Below are 18,422 nucleotides of genomic sequence, written 5' to 3'. Positions count from 1 at the left end.
AGTAGCATGGGTTCCATGGCAAAATTCACAATGGGATGTCATATATCGAGACATATTTTGAAAAAAGTTTGTGAATCAAAGTTGTTTATAATGGTTTGGGTAGAAAAAATCCACTGCATGGTGGCTTGAAAACTTAGTTATCGATGAGTTTGTATGTAGGCTTTGGGTTAAGAGCGTCAGTGGCAGGGTTTTCGTGGCAAAATTTACAATGGGAGGTCATATATCGAGACCCCTTTTGAGAAAGGTTTATGAATCAAAGTTGTTTATATTGGTTTGGGTACAAGAAAATTTCACTGCACGATGACTTGAAAAGGTAGTTGTCGATGAGTTTGTATGCAGGCTTTGGGTCAAGAGCGTCAGTGGCAGGGTTTCGTGGCAAAATTAAAAAGTTCGTGAATTTGGGGAAAAAAGTTCATGAAATTTTAAAAAGTTCATCAATTTTTTAAAAAGTTCACGAATTCAAAAAAACACTGCTGATGAAATTTGAAAAAAGTTCAAAATGTTTGAAGGAAAGTTAGCTAGTTTAAAAATAGTTCACAGCCTAAAAATTCATGAAGTTGAAAAAGTTCACTAATTTTGAGAAGTTGACGATTTAGAAAAGGAAAAAACTTCATGAAAGTTAAAAATTAGAAAAAAGAAAAAACAAACCAAACCTGCCTGCATATTGTTTGCCCTAGTATAGGTATCAAAGGCTGAAGTTGATTGCAGGACGAACAGGAGATCTCAGCTGTCTGTGAACATGATCGGACGGATGACAACATCAAGTCTGAGCCGTGACGTAGGCAGCCCCATTTTGCTGTTTATTAATGTGTGCATACAGCTGGCCAAAATTTACAGAAGGCGATTTGTAGGGATTCGTTAGCAAGCTAGTTGTCCCTGCAACTTGCAGGCCTTGCTGCGTTACTAGATGCCTCGAGTAAAAAAAAGAAAAAAAAAAGCAAGCACACCATGTTGGAGTGGTAGTATGTTGAAACAAGACCGATTTGTTTGTTCATAAATAGTTTGGATTGCTTACCACATGTCTCACGTGGTGACCACAATGTCTAGGAAGCAGAATATAAAGAGATCCGGTTTGCCTTGATTAGGCGATGTGGTGCTAAAACTCAATCAATGCATGTACGTCGATGGACTAATTGATGAACACAAACGATCTTCATTGTGCAGTGCTAGCAAGGGAACCACTAGCAATCAGACTACTGATGGCTAGCTTCTTATCAGACTAGTCTTGGAAGAGAGCTAGCTCATCGCCAGCAAAGCAGTACTTGATGAAGACCTTCCAGGCTTGCACCCACATGATTAATGAGGACACTATTCAACTTATTTTGATAGGAAACGGTTTTGCTAATCCTTCAAGTTAATTTTATATGAAAACGATTTTGCTAATTCAAGTTATTTTGATAATAAGAACGGTTTTGCTAATTCAAAGTCGTCAGTGTCGCCGCGCTTGGCAAAGGTTCCTGGATCTTAAGAGGGAGAAAACCGATTTTGATAAGAGGGATTGTAAACACAAAGGAGAGAGTGACACAGAAATTAGTCGTCCCCAATTTCCTTGGCGACATTTGAAACACAGTTTTTGATATCAAAATAACTTGGATAGCATTCATATTGATGAACATGAAGTTGCACAGTCGTGCCAAAACTAACTTTTATTGTTTATTGAAATTCACCATATCTTCCAAGCATGGCATTTTGGCACCTCGCTTAATCCCTTAGGATGCGCAGCAGCAATTACCCTTTTCACAGTAGCTGTTGTCGAAACTATAGCCAGACCATTCGCATGAAACCTTACACAAGGTAACATTGTATCCTATCGGGTTCTCGCATAACCGGTCAGGTTTGCACACATCAATCAATGCAGTTGTACCTACGCCGAAAGTAGTATTGCATTCCATTTCGGATTAGTAATGTAGTATAAATTACATGAGTTACTCAAGAATGTCTAAAAAACTATGGTCTGCGTATATTTATACAAAATTTGACTGGTCTAAACAAATGAGTGTACCTTTGTTTCTCCCAGTTGCCTCGCATGGAAACAAAGTGGTAGACATCAGAAGAATTAGCAAGCACAGGGCATTTGTGTTGTTCTTGATAAGCGCCATCAGAAGTGTGGGTGCCTATTTTTCTTTTCCTCCCTTGCAAGATATTCCTTGAGGTTGATGTTGCTCGTTCTATTTGAGTCCTTATTGTGGTATTATATAGAGGCACTATCTAATCTCGGAGCATCTTCATTTCAGAAAGAAAATGATGGAGGATCCAATGTTAGTGTTGTCATCCTTTGTATCTATATGCATAGTCAAACTACTATTATAAGAGTTACTGGAATATACCCAAATATATCCTGTCAACAACTTGTTATTAAATGCCTACTTGTTCTTTATATACCAAGACATTAATACTATCATAAAAGTTATTGGAATATATATACCAAAATATAGGTTGTCGACAACTAGCTATTAAATGCCTCTTTGTTTTTGGTATATACCAAGACATTAATACTAGGACCCCATTAGTTGGGGGACATTAGCTGGGGGTTGCTTCGAGCGAAATCGTTGGAGTTGGCTCGATTGAAAGAACCAATTCCCTGGCGACTTTTGCGAGTGTGGCCCCAGGCCCAAAAAAAGTGGCCAACCACAACCCATTCACCACCAGTGTAAAATCAGTTTTAGCCTAAAACAAAAACAGAAAATTCACAAGTTTCTATATTAATAAAAGAAGTGTTGACCCAAAATAATAATGTTGGCCCATTAACAAATTTGACATGCTTTATATTTTCATTTTCAAAAACCAATAGGAATAACACTGGAAGTTGCCATCATCGAAAACAAAAAATTGCCATGCTCTCAATAATAAAATGAATTGGGAAATTCATAAAAAAGAAAATTAGAATAAAAGTGGATTTGAAAGAAATCATAGATTTGAAAAAAATGTTTAGTTTTTTAAAGAATTCATCGATTTTGAAAGAAACATAATTTTTTAAACTGCATCACTGTAATAAATAAGTTCATGAATTTGGAAAAAAGCTCTAACATTTGAAAAAATTCATGCATTTTAAAAAGTTCATAGATTTGGAAAAAAATCATGAATTTAATAAATTGAAGGGTTTTGGAAAAAAGCTTCATAAATTTGGAAAAACATGAATTTGATTTTTTTGTGAATTTCAAAATAGTTTGCTCATTTGAAAAAAAAGATCTAAATAGAAAAGAAAAACTGAATGAAAACCGGTCCAAAGGGATAAAAAGGGAAAACCTCCCGGAAGCATCCAAACGCTTCCTAAAACATGACCAGAAAGCTTCTCAGAGTTTCGCAAAACTAGGGAAGGGAGTGTCCCGCTCGCGCCTTATACGCATAGGCCCACTAAATCGAACACATACAGGGACTGTGCGCATTGTAATAGTAACACTATAAACGGCGCTACAAGCGCAAAATAGGAATTGGGCACCGAAGTAGACGATGACCCCATTTATTTCTGATCGAAGCCCCCCTACTAACTAATTAGCCCAGAACATCTAATGGGCCTGGCCCATGGCATGTGGTGGCATAACCAGCGTTGTCGAGCGCCGTTGTATCTCGCCTCATTGTCGCTACAAGTGAGGCTGCCCAAGTACCTTCATGCAGGTTAATTTCTTTTTTCTTCTGTTTTTTATTCTTTTCTCTTTTTAATATTTATAAAAATATTCAATATATATATATATATATATATATATATATATATATATATTTCAAAACATAAATATATATATTTCAAAAACAACAAAACTGATAAAAAATACGTTGTTTAAAAAATTTGTTGGTGTAATTTTTAAAAACTATTGATAGCATTTAAAAAAATGTCTGTGGCATTTAAGGTTGATGCTCCTCGTTTTATTTGACTCCTTATTGTGGTATTATATAGAGGCACTATCAAATCTCGGAGAGTCTCAATTTCAGAAAGAAAATATTGGAGAACCCAATGTAGTTTTTTCATCCTTTATATCTATATGCATGGTCAACTCATGTCAATTAATACTATCATAACAGTTATTGGAATGTACTAGGCACAACATGGAGGTTCGAGGCCACCATCAAAGTCGGTGAAGTTTGCGCGCTGCCGTTGTGGTGGCTATTGCGGTGGCGACAAAGACAACAACAGCGCCTTGACAGAAACTCAGGAAGGAGCCTCTAGGAGGAGCGGCTAGGGTTTCATCGGGCAGGAACAAGAGGATACGCGTGGGATTTCTGCCGGCTACCATTTTTCTTGCCTACCTTCATCGTTATTTAGGAATCTATCATGGGAGGCACCAGCTGTTAATTTTTTTTAGGAATACCAACTTTTCTTTAGAACATTGAGGCTGTTAAATATAATTGGAGAGAAAAAAATAAGCTTCAATGGGCCATAACGCAAGTGGAGGGCTAGGCATGCTCGCTGGGCCATAACACGATCTGGGGCCCAGGCACGGGAGAACCATCCACGCGAAGAAACGTCTTGAGGATTGTGCGCAACGAGGTGGCACTGATTATATTAAAAAGAAAACTCTAAATTATTATTATTATTCTTTGAACATAAGAAAACTTTATTGATGATCAGGTGCATTTTACAGAAAGAAGCATGAAGGGACTCATGCTAGAACCAGAAACTATGTCCTTGCCAGGACATTGACCTTGATCTGCTTGTGTACATAAGCAACTCTAAATTATTACCAACACCAAGTCTAGCTGGGCTCGCCGCGCCATAAAGTACGAAAAGTGGTGGTTGATGGTTCGGTTCTTGATAGGACTAATGATTTTTCGGGCCAAGTCAATACGTTTTTTATATAAACTAGAACAATGCCTCTGTGTTGCAACGGGATATAAATACTCTAGTACGTTACCTTGTGACGAATGAGTGGTGGGAAAAAAGGTGAAATGAAAACCTTACATTCTTTTTAAGTAGTAAAGATAATAGACCCCACAAAAAAAACTTCTTACGTATATAGGATAAGTACTTCCTCCATCTCAAAATTCTTGTCTTAGATTTGTATCGATACAAATGTATCTAGTCATGTTTTTGTGTTAGATACATCCGTGTCGAGCTCAGGTGAGGAGGTGATCCGTCATTCTTTTCTTAGATGGTGCATTGCAACGGGATATAAATATTCTAGTACGTTACCTTGTGACGAATGGGTGGTGGGAAGAAAGGTGAAACGGTAACCTTACGTTCTTTTTAAGTAGTAGAGATAATAGACCCCGCAAGATAAGTACTTTCTCCATCCCAAAATTCTTGTCTTAGATTTGTATCGATACAAATTTATCTAGTCATGTTTTAGTGTTAGATACATCCGCGTCGCGCTCGGGTCAGGAGGTGATCCGTTATTCTGTTCTTAGGCGGCTGCTATGGCAGTGCCAGAGGCAGGTGACACGTGTTGGTGTCAAGCTCAGAGATGTTCTGCTATCTTTTCAGTTTTGTCATGTCGGTTTTTATGTGACTTGTATTTTATTCTTTATGATATGAATGAGACACATATTACCATGCAAAAAAAAGATACATCCGTACCTAAACAAATCTAAGACAAGAATTTTAGAACGAAAGTAATACGTAATAGCAGATTAATTCCACATGAACTTCTTTCGTCATACACTTGGCAAGTTGGTGAGATTGGACTGCCTCCCGTGTCGCTCCAGGGCGACACCAGGGGCGAAGAACCCTAGCGCTCGAAGCCGCCTCTGCTCTTCCCTCCTCGCTGCTGTCGCCAGCGACCGTGCGGCGGCGGCGGGACTTCCCCGTCGCTGGGATCTTCCTCCCCGTACATCCCCTCTCCTCCCCAACTCCGGTCCGCCATCGCTGCCCCATCCTCCAACGTAGCCATCACGGATCCAGCGGGCTGGTCAATGGATCCGGGCATCCCTAGAATGGATCTCGCCTCTTCGGTGGTCGTTGCTACTGCTTAGTCCCTGAGCACTGGCTGGGGTGTCCTGCGCCGCCGCATGTTGGTTCTTCACCCCATGGTGTGGTGGGCATGGCGAGAGAACTGGATGCCTTCCATCAGCCGGGGCTAGGACCTGGGAGGCACGCTCTTCTCACGAGTAAATTGCAAAAAATCACCACATTTGGGGCTTCATCTGTGAAAAACCACCAGGTCGTTAATCATTTACAAAAATCACCGCGCATTCAGGAAACCTTTTGCAAAAAGCACTGAACAGGTGATTTAGCCCATTTAATCACTTTCTGACATGTGGGGCTGGACTGTAAGGAGCTGACTTGGCAAAATAATCACACACAGACCCCTAGTAGATTTTAAAAAAAGCAATCAGCCCCCTGGACCATGCCCGGCAGAGCCCGGCTCCCGTCGCCGCCACCAGAAGACGCCCGCCGACCGGGCGGTCGCGGAGACGAGGAGGAGTCTGTGTGGCAGCGGGTGGGCACACCGGCCAGCGGCCATCTCCGCAACCACGAGGGCCAGCAGCGCACCGTCGTCATCGGGGAGCCGTAGCTCCTGTGCAGCGTCCACGGCGTGGACTGCGCAGAGGCGGCCGCCGGGAGCTCGGCCTTCAAGCCACGGCGGCGCCCGCAGGGATGCTGTGGCCGCGCCTCGGTCTTCTACCAGGGAAGCCCAGCGCCGCTCGACGCCGTGGATGCGGGCCAACCTCCATGCGCTTCGGTGCCTCCTCCCCTCCTCCTACATCCCACTCTGCCCTTGCTCGCGCAGCCGCAGCGAAGCGTCCACGCCCGCAGGAGAGCCCCGCAGCCCCGTGCGCACGCGCCACCGAGCCTCGCGCCGCTCCGACCGGACTTCCCCGCAGCTCACCGCCGCCAGTTCACCGAGCACCACCGCAGCCCCCTCTCCCTCTCCTTCCTCCCCTGTCTCTCACGCAGCTCCCTCTCTCTCTCTCTCTCTCTCTCTCTCTCTCTCTCTCTCTCTCTCTCTCTCTCTCTCTCTCTCTCTCTCTCTCTCTCTCTCTCTCTCTCTCTCTCTCTCCAGGACGCTGGCAAAAGCCGGATCCGCCGCCGGCCATTAGCCGCAACCGCCGGGAACAAGCTCCCCTGTAAACGCCAGTTATGAGCTCGTACAGGCGCGCAGCGCCACGACCATTCCCGGCGAGGGTGGAGCGAGGAAGGAGATGCCCTCCGTGGGGGAGGGGGAGGGGCTTGATTGCTTTTTTTAGATCCAGGAAGGTATATGTCAATTTGTTACCAAATCAACTCCTTATATTCCGGCCCCACTTGTCAGAAAGTGGTTAAACGGGCTAATTCACTTGATCAGTGCTTTTTGCAAAAGGTTTACTGAATGTGCGGTGATTTTTGCAAATGATTAGCGACCTGGTGGTTTTCCGCAGATGAAGCCCCAAATGTGGTGGTTTTTTGCAATTCACTCCTCCCCTCACACCCAACACTAGTACTTGGTGGATGGCCGTGCATCTAATGGCCATGGCATCGGTTGGTCGTTTCAGGATCCAGGCACATGTCCATAGATCCTGTAGGCCGACAGCACAGCCTCTCTCGCGGGCACACACGCTCGGGCGAGGGCTCGTCTGTCGGTGGGCTAGGTCGTGGTGGAGCTCCCGTCCATGATGGTGGCTTGCCCCGATATGGTTCTGCCAGATCTTGGACCTGAGACTCTTCATATGACAAGTCATCTTTCTACTGGATGTTGAACTCTTGGATTTGGTCGCTGACGAGTTCCGGTCTTCCCTGTCAGAAATCTACATGGATTGGCATATCTTGCCCCTGGATATCTAGATCGAAAAGGCTTCGGTCGCGCGCGCTCATATTTTCAGCCAACACGGCCTTAAGAGTGCGCGGCGCGAAGCTTCGCTTTCTTTTGAGTGTCATGGGACATGTCTAAGTCAAGATTCTCAAGGCATTGATAGAGGTGGGGTAAGTCATGACGGCTGCGATTGGAGGTCTTGAAGCTTCGGTGGAAGGGTATTTTGAATGCGATGAAGATTGTGTGCCAGGTGTGTGGTGACTTGTTTCAGCGGCCTCGGCAAGCGGGGGCAGCAACACTGGAGGATTGCATTTTTTATGGTGCTCCTCGAGTATCGAGTATTGATTCTCAGGGTGAAAACCCAAGGTCTGGCCTTTATTGTTTGTACCTGGCAATGGCCTTGTTGAAGGCATTGTTTTTGAATGAACTCGAACTTTCTCCGGGGTGAAAACCCAAGGTTTCAATCGGAGGGTGCAGGAGGCATTGTTTTCTTCTTGGACGCGTTGTTTTTGAAGAACCTTTTTTGTATTCCGGGTGTTGTCTTTGGTGATGGTTAGAGTGCTGCTGCTAGTGATTGTTCACCGTGGCGGGGTCTTTTTTTTCTTTCTTCTGTTTTTATTTTTATTTTTTTGGTTGTGTGTATCCTTGATTTTTTGGACATCTTATCGATAGAGAGGACGGATGTAATTGATATCTTTACGATATTAATATATTCCTTTTATGAAAAAAAATACACCTGACAGGTACGCATGTGTTCGCGACCGATCACATGTGGTCCAGCGGCCAGCCACGGCCGAGCGAGCCGCGGGCCGCCCTCGTCACTGACGGCGAGGCTACTAGCGAATAAAGTAATTAAGCATTAAGCATTATGGCCTTGGTCTTGGAAGAGAGTTAGCTCATCGCCAGCAAGGAGGTGCAGGAGGATCTTCCAGGCCTCCTGCACCCGCATGATCAATGAGCATTATTAAGTTATTATTTTGATATGAAACGCTTTTGCTAATTCAACATATTTTGATATGAAAACTGTTCTGCTAATTCATGTTATTTTGAAATTAAAAACAGTTTTGCTAATTCAAAGTTGTCGGTGTGGCCGCGCTTGGCAAAGGGGACTTGGATCTTGAGAGCGAGAAAACCGATTTTGGTAAGGAGAGAGTGACACGAATTAGTCATCCCTTGTTTCCTTGGTGACTTTGAAACACGGTTTTTGATATCAAAATAACTTGGATAGCATCTATATTGATGAAATCATGAAGTTGCACAGTCATGTCAAAACTAACTTTTATTGTTTATTGAACTTCACCATATCTTCCAAGCATGGCGTTTTGGCACATCCTTTAATTCCCTAGGATGCGCAGCAGCATTTGCCCTTCTCACAATAGCTGTTGTAGAAACTGTAGCCAGACCATTCGCATGAAACCTTACACAAGGTAACATTGTATCCTATCGGGTTCTCGCATAACCGTTCAGGTTTGCACACATCAATCAATGCAGTTGTACCTATGCTGAAAGAAGTATTGCATCCCATTTCGGATTAGTAATGTATCATAAATTACACAAGTTACTCGAGAATGTCTCAAAAACTAAGGTGTATATTTGTACAAAATTTGACTAGTCTAAATAGATGAGTGTACCTTTGTTTCTCCCAGTTGCCTCGCATGGCAACAGAGTGGTAGACATCAAAAGAATTACCAAGCACAGGGCGTTTGTGTTGTTCTTGATAAGCGCCATCAGAATTGTGGGTACCTATTTCTTTTTCCTCCTCTTGCTATATATTCCCTAAGGTTGATGCTCCTCGTTTTATTTGAGTCCTTATTGTGGTATTATATAGAGGCACTATCAAATCACGGAGAGTCTCAATTTCAAAAAGAAAATATTGGAGAATCCAATGTAGTTTTTCATCTTTTATATCTATATGCATGGTCAACTCATTTCAATTAATGCTATCATGACAGTTGGTGGAATATATATACCAAAATATATGTTGTGGACAACTGGTTATGAAATGCCTTCTTGTTCTTGATATACCAAGACATTAATATACTATCATAAGAGTTATTGGAATATATACCAAAATATACGTTGTGGACAACTGGTTATTAAATGCCTTCTTGTTTTTGGTATACCATGGCGTTAATACTACGTTTCATTAGCCAGGGGACGCATAGGAGTTATTGGAATATATATCAAAATATACATTGTGGACAATATACACCACCAAATATGTGTCATTGCACTACTAAGGAAAAGCCTAGCAGCAGCGCGGGTTTTAGGCCTATCAGTAGCGCGGGCAGGAGCGCTACTGGTACGGCGCTACAGCTAAAGGTTAGCAGTAGCGTGGGTCTATATCGACTTAGTAGTAGCGCTTTCTCCAAAGAGCGCTACTGGTAATTATTAGTAGCGCTTCTCCCTGCCCGTGCTACTACTATTATTTCGTATTTTATTTCTTTTTTATTTCATGTTGTATTCATACACCTTTATACAAGTTTTCATACAACACGAATTTAGAGATTGTTTTTACATCATAATGAGTTATTACATCACGGGGTGAAAGAACCGTGGACTAGTTTCAAGTGGATGGAGATCCACTTGAAACTAATCTGCGGTTCTTTCACCCAATGATATAATAAATGTCATCATCATCATCATATCATTAACAACTTATCATCATAATACATCATTGTCATATAACACCTCCTCATGATCATCGTTTTCATCAATGAGACATCACATAGCAAGTTGGTCACTAGTCATAATCACAACTACTCCTCATCATCAACTCTAACACATTGTACTACATAATAAACATTGTACCTCATAGGACCTACTACATTCTCTTAGGACCTACTATATTCTCTTAGGTAAAATAGCATAAAACAAGATAGCCCCTGACTCTCCATTGTGGAGAATGGAGATTATCCTGTCTCCAATTCTTGCCTTTCGCACAATGTTGCTTCCAAGAACCTCCTTACGACTGTCCATATATTTTTTCCATTCTTTGATTACCATGTGTTCACCGGTTTTAGAAATCCGATATGGACAGGTGAGATTCGTAGGATGACCTGGCTGTATGTTCAAAACATCAAGGCGAACATTCTGATACATCAGATGAGGCACACAATCCTTCGGGATTTTCTGTTGAAAAACATAGTATTAAGTTCGTCGTTAGCAATGTAGTTCAGTTTTAGAAGTATGCAAAAGATGCACGGATGTCGTAATAGTAAAAAAAATTACCATGGTATCTCCATGGATGTTACCGTGGTTCAACACGTGCACTAGTGGCACGTATTGACCATAATGTGGAGGAGTTTGATAATAGATATTGTAATTCTCAATATAAGTATACAATGCGATCAGATGATTTTTCTCCTGATAAGTTAATTTAGAGCCATTGGTGTAGTAGGTTCTGTCTATCATCTTCCGCACATTCTTTGAAGAATAAAAATAAGTTGTCAATGGAAATAAGCTGTCAACTATTTTAAAATAAACAATATAAATTAGTTAATAACTACGTTTGAGAAACTCACATAGCGGTAGAATTGGAAGCGTATCAACAAGGACCCAAATGTCCAAATTGTCTTGGTCGATGTCAGGATCACCAAGATCCATGGTGACAAACATACCCTCTTGAAAATCATACATCATGCAAAGTGATTCCCAACCCAGGCAACCAAAATGGGATACGCTCTCAAAATTGTATAGATTTACCTCCAAATTCATACCATGATGGGTCCTTAGGTTAATTTTCTTTGTTTCATTCCTCTCATGATCTTCAAAACCCATCCTCTCCAAGACATAGCATCTTGCATGGCATGGGATAAACTAGTCGAATTGTAAAAGACGAAAATTACACGTTGAAGTAGTAGAAGTCAAGCTTAATTACGAAAAAAACACGTTGCGGCGTAGCTTACCGTATCACAATCGAATGCCTCCTTGAGCTTAATGCTGAAGCGCCGACCTTCGTCCAGGTGAGGCCTGTCGCAGAAACCCCGGTTGTCGCCACACCAAGAGCACTTCCCGGGACCTTCTTCGTCCGATGACATTTCCTATGTTCATAATTCAAAGATTAAACTTGTACAATTAAAACTCTCAGCTTGTTCATTATTCATCACGGGTTGACTATCGGTCTGTCGAGTCTTTTCTTGAAAACTCTCAGCTCATGTGGTGTATATATTCGACCGTCGGTGATGGTAGCTCCTCCTTTCATTCCCGAGTGCATTACACCAAATTGTCTAGCACACGGGAACGAAGGAGAAGCTACCCCCACGACAACAGTCGGGATTCTTCGTGATTCTTCGTCCTCTCATATATGGTGGAGACTCTCCCTCACTGATTCCTCTCTGACATTTGCGACCGTCGGTGATGGTCGTTACTCCTCCTTCCCCTAGTGCATAACAAAGGTCTAGCACCCGGAGAAGGAGAAACGACCCCCGCGACAACAGTCGGGATTCTTCGGCCTCGATAGACTTAAATTCAACCTGAAATATCGTTTAATTATCTTTCTAGGAAATCGAGGCCCCTCGATATTTCCTACATATTCTAGCACAAGTCATGCCAAAATTCACAGAAAATTCCGGCATGACCTTTGCTAAAACAGGACATATCGAGCGCCTGAAATTTGCCGGAACGGAAATTAATCAACACTCCGGCAAAACATAGGCCACTCGGAGGTGTAACCTGAACATGACCGGCCACTTGGGCAACCACATATCCTATTTGAGCAACACAAGATATACATGTTTTTATTTACATCATATCTTATTGGACTCATATTGACATGGAGATTTGGCTGGTCTCACCTCGAGGTCGGAGGGGGTCGGTGACCAGGACGACGGCGGGGATGATGGAGGGGCTCCTTGATTTGTGCAAAAACAAAAACCCTATAAGTTATCACTAATACATCCCGAATAGTATCATACATATAACATCATTAATACAACTAAAACCCTAGCGAACGACGGGTATCGACGACGAGGATGTGGGATAGGCATCGTCGACGTCGATGCCGGAATAATTGCTTAAACTAAAAAAATAACAACAAATGTGACATGTTCAACTAGTTTTATTAATTCAACTAGTTCTTACTAAATATAAACTTACTATAAATAGAAATAAACTAGTTCTTTCTAAAAATAAACTAGTTCAACTAGTTATATTAATTTTCTTACTAAAAATACATTAGTTCTATTAATTCAACTAGTTCTTACTAAAACTAAACTAGTTCAACTAGTTTATTAATTTACTTACTAATTATTTTAAACACTTACTAAAAACAGTAAAAAAATACATTATACAATAGCAAAAAACTACAGTGAAAAACAGAAGAAAAAAAGAGATGGAGGGAGGAGGGGAAGGGAGGAGGAAGGAGAGAGGAGGAGGGGGAGGATGCCGGTGGGATTGGAGGAGGGAGGGGGCGGGGGGAGGAGGGGGAGGGGGCGGCCGAAGGAGGAGGAGAGAGGGGCGGGGTGGAGGGGGAGGGGGTGGCCGGAGGAGGAGGAAGGAGAGGGGTGATGGGAGGAGGGCGGCCGGAGGAGGAGGGGAGAGGAGGGAGTACCTCGGTGAGGAGCAGCGCGGCGGTGGCGGACGACGTACGGGTTTAGCGCGGGCGAGAGCGAGTGAGAGGGAGTGAGTGTGAGAGGGTGAACCGCTTCAGGATAAGGTAAGTAAGTAGTAGCACGTTTCAGAGAAACGCGCTACTGCTACGGGCCGTAGCAGTAGCGCTGGTCAGTGGTACGCGCTACTGCTAAGTGGGGCTAGCCATCTGCACCCAGTACAGATATAGCAGCAGCGTGGTTTCGCAGAACGCGCTACTGTTTAAGTAGTAGCAGTAGCGCGGTCTATTTAAAACGCTACTACTAAGTAGCAGCAGCGCCCTGTTTTGTCCAGCGCTACTGCTAAGATGCTGTGTATAAGGTTTTCCCTGGTAGTGTTGGATTCATCATTGCATATATTTTCACATCATATAAATTTGTTACTGTAAATGTTCATATTGTTTTCTATAAACTTATTCAAAATTTATAAAGTTTGACTTCAGTCAAAACTAATATGCCGAGTACATAAGAGACGGAGGGAGTATATACCAAGACATTAATAATGGCTTGATCGGAAGAACCAATTTGGTCGCTCCCCAGCCCACTTCCCAGCGTGGCTACATGCTGAGAAACATATCCATTCACCAAAGCAATGTAAAAACAATGTTAGCCCAGAAAAAAATGAAAAAACACAAATTTGCATATAAATTAAAAAAGTGTAAAAAATGTGTTCGCCTAGAAATAACAATGCTGGCCCATTCACAAGTTTGCCATTCTTTATATTTTCGTTTTAAAAAATACATAGGAATCACACATGGGAAATTGTCATGATAAAAAATCTAAAAGTTGCCATGCTCTTAATAATAAAAATTCACTTGTTCTTCACAATAAAATGAATTTTTCCTAAAGTTATTTTGAGAATACATAAAAGTAAACAAAAATAGGAAATTCAGAAATATTGTGTATTTGAAAAAAGTTATTGTATTTGCAAAGTGTTCACGAACAATAGTTGTTTTAGAATTTTAAAAAAAAATCATGAACTGGCAAATTTTAGCACTCACGTGCCCATAGTTTTTTTAATTAAAGCTAAACCGGCATATTCTCTTTTATTGGCGTGTGCCCACATTTTCTTTTCATTGTAGCCAATCACCATATTCTCTTTTATCGTCAAATAGCGCATGGGACGCACAACAGTTCTCGTCAACACCAAAACGACCTGTGTTTGAAAGACGAAAGTAAAAAAAACGACGAGCCGATGGATCGTACTCACGACCTCAAAAACTCAATGACGTGCTGCTAGCCACTCGAACAAAAAGGTCCTGGTAATCAATAGCCAGCGTGAATGCTTAAAAACATACAACAACGTTTGATTCGAATCTTTTTTTTGAACTTAAAAAAAACATATTAATAGTTAGGAATTGCCGAATATTCTTGGAAGCGTGAACCTTTTTCGAAATTCCAACCATTTCTCAAAAATACGAACAGATTTTTGAAATTTCATTCATTTTCGAAAGAGACGACCAAAATTTGAACCGTGGAGAATTTTTTAAAATCAAATATATTTTTTGAAATTATGAACCTTTTATCAAAATATGAACATTTTCTAAATTTGTGAACAATTTTTTAAAATGGGAACATGTTTTGAACATTCAGAACAATTCTAGAAAATATCTTTTTCTAGAGAGTAACATTATTTGTAATTTGTGAACAATTCATTACAAAAGTTGTATTTTTTAAATTCGGTAAAAAAATTTAAATGAAATTTTATATAGAAAAATCTTGAAAAATATTTTGAAAATACAAACATTTTTGGAAAGAAATTAGCATTTTTTTCAAGTTTTGTTGGAACAAGAACAACAATTTAAACTACCAAACAATTTTCAAAACGAGAACAAAATTTAGGAATTCTGAAATAAAAATAGAAATTTAAAAAGAAATTCTGAACACTTTCTGAAAAATTGGATTTACGAAAATAGGAAAAAAATGGATGTAATAAAATATAAATTAAAAAGTAAAGAAAAAGAGAAAGGAAAGGAAAATATTGAAAAAGGAAAAAACCAAAATGGGCCGGCCCAATCTTGGGCTTCCTGTGCAAAGCGCTCACTATTTGCCGCATCGTGCGACAAATAGGGTACTCCCAGCTGCGTTTGCAGGAAAAATAAATGGGCTGGCTTTAATGGGCCACATTGCGTGTGGCCCAAGTATGAAATTCTGGAGGAAAAATTAGTACCACCTCGAATAGACCTCGTTATCACATGCAGACTTCACACGTATGGGAGTCACCCTATGGGCAATATGGAGCTCAAGACGTAAGGTCCTACCAGACGCCTCATGCCACTAATGCTTTCGTAAATTCTTTTATAGCTGATCTGAAGGTGCTGGAGAAGCCCGTTGTTGCATCCTCTCGAGTTCCCCAGGCTGGGCCAAACAGTTGGATTGCACCTCCAGAGGGAACTAGCAAAATCAAAATGTGGATGCCGCCCTTTCCCGGAATATGAAGATAGGGGCAGTGGCTGCTGTATGCAGGGACAGGCTGGGAAACTACTTCGGGGCCTCGACGGTCACTTTTGTGGGGATAGCAAACCATACAACTCTTGAAGCTTTAGCTGTGCGTGAAGGTTTACCCCTACCGGATGATCTATACGAATGCAGAGTTTTTGTCGCATCAGATTGCAAGACCGTGGTTGATGATACCAAGCATAAAAGTGGACCATCTTATGGAGCGATTATCCGTGAAATTACTGATCATTGTAACTCTTTTGCGTTTTGTTCGATCAGTCATGAGTTTAGGAGCTCGAATATCGAGACTCACAATTTAGCGAAGCATACTCTCTCACTCGGTGTTGGTCGCCGTGTTTGGTTAGGCAACCCGGGTGATCCTTCTTTCGTCCCTGTAAACATTGTGACGAGTTAAATAAAGCTTTGAGAGGTTGTCTCAAAAAAAACTCGAATAGAAAAAATATTTTTTATGATGAACAGATGAAAAAAAATTGAAGAAACACACCTTGCTTTATTAGCATGTAAAGATTTGGACAAATAACTGAGGCTAAAATACCCACGGGAGAAAAGCTCGCGTCCCGCTACTGTATTGAGCTGGCTCAAATACGGCCGCATTGGAATCTGCACGAGCGACATAAAAAGAATGTAAGTTCTTCGTTTGAGAGCTCTGTGCAGCTTTATTCTGGTCGAGGGTAGACTCCACCTTCGGCCGGTCAAGTTTTTCTGCTTTATTTTAAGAAGAAGTTGGTTCTTGGAGTCCTTTTTTTATTCATCGTTTTTTATTTAGAAGTTTAATATTTAGTTGGAAACTTTAAAATATGAAAAACTAGTGTGCAAGTGTTAGAGTGAGCTATTAGCCAGCAATTTTTCTTTAAAAACTTCATTTTTATCGTGCGTGTGGAAAAGAAAATGGGAAGCTAGGTAGATACTTTGCTACAAAAAAGTAGCAAATATACTTGCACACCTCACAAATGAACAGTGATTTTCATGACATTGGGAAACTGGCAATTAATTTCATTTTAGACATGTGATATCTTTTTGGAATTTTAGATGACCGCCACCATTTGTTTTTTCTTTCTAGTGGAGCATGTGCTCTTGAGCACACCAGATGTTTTTCGTATGAGAGCCTAGCTATTTTTCTCTGCTGCACCTAAAGTAAGAAGCGTTTTTTTTTTGCGGGTGACCTAAAATAAGAAGCTATTTTCTCTCCCAGCTAAAAAGCTAATGTCTCTCACCCTTTTTTTGAAACAGAGAAGTGTACGCGCAATGCACGTTAATATGAGAAAATTAATTACATGTTTATATAATGTAGGATATAAATTAAGTGCAATTTAAGTGATTCGCATAGACTTGATATTTGGTTGTAAACATGTTTGAGAGCTCCCCATTGAATCTATCTATATCTCTACTACTTAAAAAGATTAATGTATGTTCTTTGTTTCACCTTTTCTTCGTCACTCTCTATGTACACTCCCCCTCCCTCCTTTTTCTTCTTTTTTCCCCTCCCATCTTTGCTTCTTCTCCCATCGGATTTCCCTACAATCGACTAACTATCCCACGTCTTTTTAATTGACCAAAATAAAATAATATGGATCGGAGGGAGTAGTATTTTTGGCAAGTCATTAAGTTCTTACTAATAAGTTAAATCCTAATGTTTGGGTACAAAAGCTTGCTAAGATTTTACTATATATAGAGAGAGAGGTATAGAGGAACAACAAGAGCAGACTTAAACTCATCTGAGTGAATGATGGATGGTGTGAGCAATGTGTTACTATAAGATTTTACAACTAAGATGGATCATACAGACACATACATGTATAATTGAATAACTGCAAAAACTGAAGATGGAAAGCATATATACATAATATAAGATTGCTTCTTTTTCAAGGATGGAGATTGTGATCAACTAAGTGATTGTGCCTTACATAGGAGGTTATGAACCAAATGATTATGTCTTATACATATAAAGGAGATGGAGTTTTTTTAAACATAGCACAAAAGACAGACGCTCACGTACGCATGTACACTCACGTATATGAACGCAAGCATGCACACCAGCCCCTATTCCTATGAGCATCACCGAGAGACTGGGCTGACGTATATATCTTAGGAGATGGAGAGATGGAGTAGTGCATATGGTATTAGGATCATACATTATAGAGATAGCCACAGTATTAACAAAAAAAGAAGGTGTCACTCTTGTCTATTATTGACCGCCTAGAAATTTGAAGGGAAAACCCACATGGCATGTATATCACCACCGTCGACTACATACGAACCTGCTGATTTGATTCTCTGTATGGCGCGGGGCTTTTGTCCTGCACGGGATATACACGCTCACCGGCCATGACCATCCAAACTCGTCAAGTATGCCATATTGTTGGCGTAGATGCAGTTTCTCTGCACCCCGCCATATTGTTGGTCAATGATGTACCTCCTGAACGGTGGAGGACCGCCGTGCTTTCGGACCTGGAGTTGGCGGGGTTCGCTGATGAACACCGGCCCACCATCTTTGTTCACCCCTATTTCGACCTTGACAAGTTGCTCCAGGAAGGTGATGCCATAGAGGTGTCCATTGTGGAACACAATGCTCATAAACCAAAATTCATGCATTTGTTTTACCGTCCACTTGTCTTGCGGACAACCAATCCTGCAGAGGGCGAGGTTGTGTCGCGTGGTGACGGCGGCAAGGATGCAGCTACTCGAGGTGGGGGATTCCGAGAAGACAAGTTTG

At 41.3% G+C, this 18,422-nt stretch overlaps 1 long non-coding RNA gene across 1 annotated transcript; it reads right to left on the bottom strand.

The window, feature by feature from the left end:
- Window positions 1–1,530: 1,530 nt before the first annotated feature.
- Window positions 1,531–2,149, bottom strand: LOC123050873 (uncharacterized). The gene is made up of 2 exons (XR_006423862.1): window positions 2,003–2,149; window positions 1,531–1,864 (listed from the first exon to the last, which is right to left on the bottom strand). It is a non-coding gene; the product is annotated as an uncharacterized lncRNA (long non-coding RNA).
- Between the last annotated feature and the right edge of the window lie 16,273 nt (window positions 2,150–18,422).

Source organism: Triticum aestivum, chromosome 2D, assembly GCF_018294505.1.
Source record: "Triticum aestivum cultivar Chinese Spring chromosome 2D, IWGSC CS RefSeq v2.1, whole genome shotgun sequence".
Classification (NCBI taxonomy): domain Eukaryota; kingdom Viridiplantae; phylum Streptophyta; class Magnoliopsida; order Poales; family Poaceae; genus Triticum; species Triticum aestivum.
The sequence above is the reverse complement of the archived record's forward strand: the minus strand, read 5'-3'. Positions and strand labels throughout refer to the sequence as shown.